This window comes from Anarrhichthys ocellatus, unplaced genomic scaffold (assembly GCF_004355925.1).
Source record: "Anarrhichthys ocellatus isolate YVR2014 unplaced genomic scaffold, GSC_Weel_1.0 scaffold20, whole genome shotgun sequence".
Classification (NCBI taxonomy): Eukaryota; Metazoa; Chordata; class Actinopteri; order Perciformes; family Anarhichadidae; genus Anarrhichthys; species Anarrhichthys ocellatus.
In genome coordinates, this window is record NW_022280050.1 from 2,869,965 (window position 1) to 2,870,569 (window position 605).

General features: G+C 47.6%; 1 protein-coding gene across 3 annotated transcripts in view; it reads right to left on the bottom strand.

The window, feature by feature from the left end:
• edar (ectodysplasin A receptor) overlaps positions 1-605 on the bottom strand; it is a 30,683-nt gene that overhangs the window by 3,336 nt on the left and 26,742 nt on the right. The window lies entirely within an intron of this gene.

A 605-nucleotide genomic window follows, 5' to 3' on the forward strand; every position in this document is an offset into this window, starting at 1 on the left:
GTGTGTGTGTGTGTGTGTGTGTGTGTGTGTGTGTGTGTGTGTCCATTCCATGTATTGGATCAGCGTATCAATCTAAGCATGTTCACTACGGGCACTGTAACATTTGAGCACAATGGCTCACTGTAGATTTGTGTGCAATATGCTCTCCTGTATTCCCTCACTTCCCTCTGCGCACTAGCCACTTCTTCTCATAAAGCAGCATTGTCTGCACATGACGGATGAGAAGTAGGCGGAAAGGCGAAGGTGAGAAAACTGTTGTTCTTTTGTTGTCTGCCATGATGTGCTTTGACCTGGTGGTGGTTTTAGGCAAAACCAAGAATGAATACCCCTATCCATGTCAACAACTACCCCCTCTGTCCTGTGTTTGTTAGGCTTCAGGGCTCATCTATGCTACCCCCCCACCCCCACACACACACACACACACACACACACACACACACACACACACACACACACACCTCACCACCCAAACCCACCTCTCTGCCTGCTCCAAAACCACATAATGGCGCTCTGCTTCATAAAAGAAAAAAAAGCAACTGAACTTGCTTTTTTACATGCCACACACACACACACACACACACACACACACACACACACACACACAC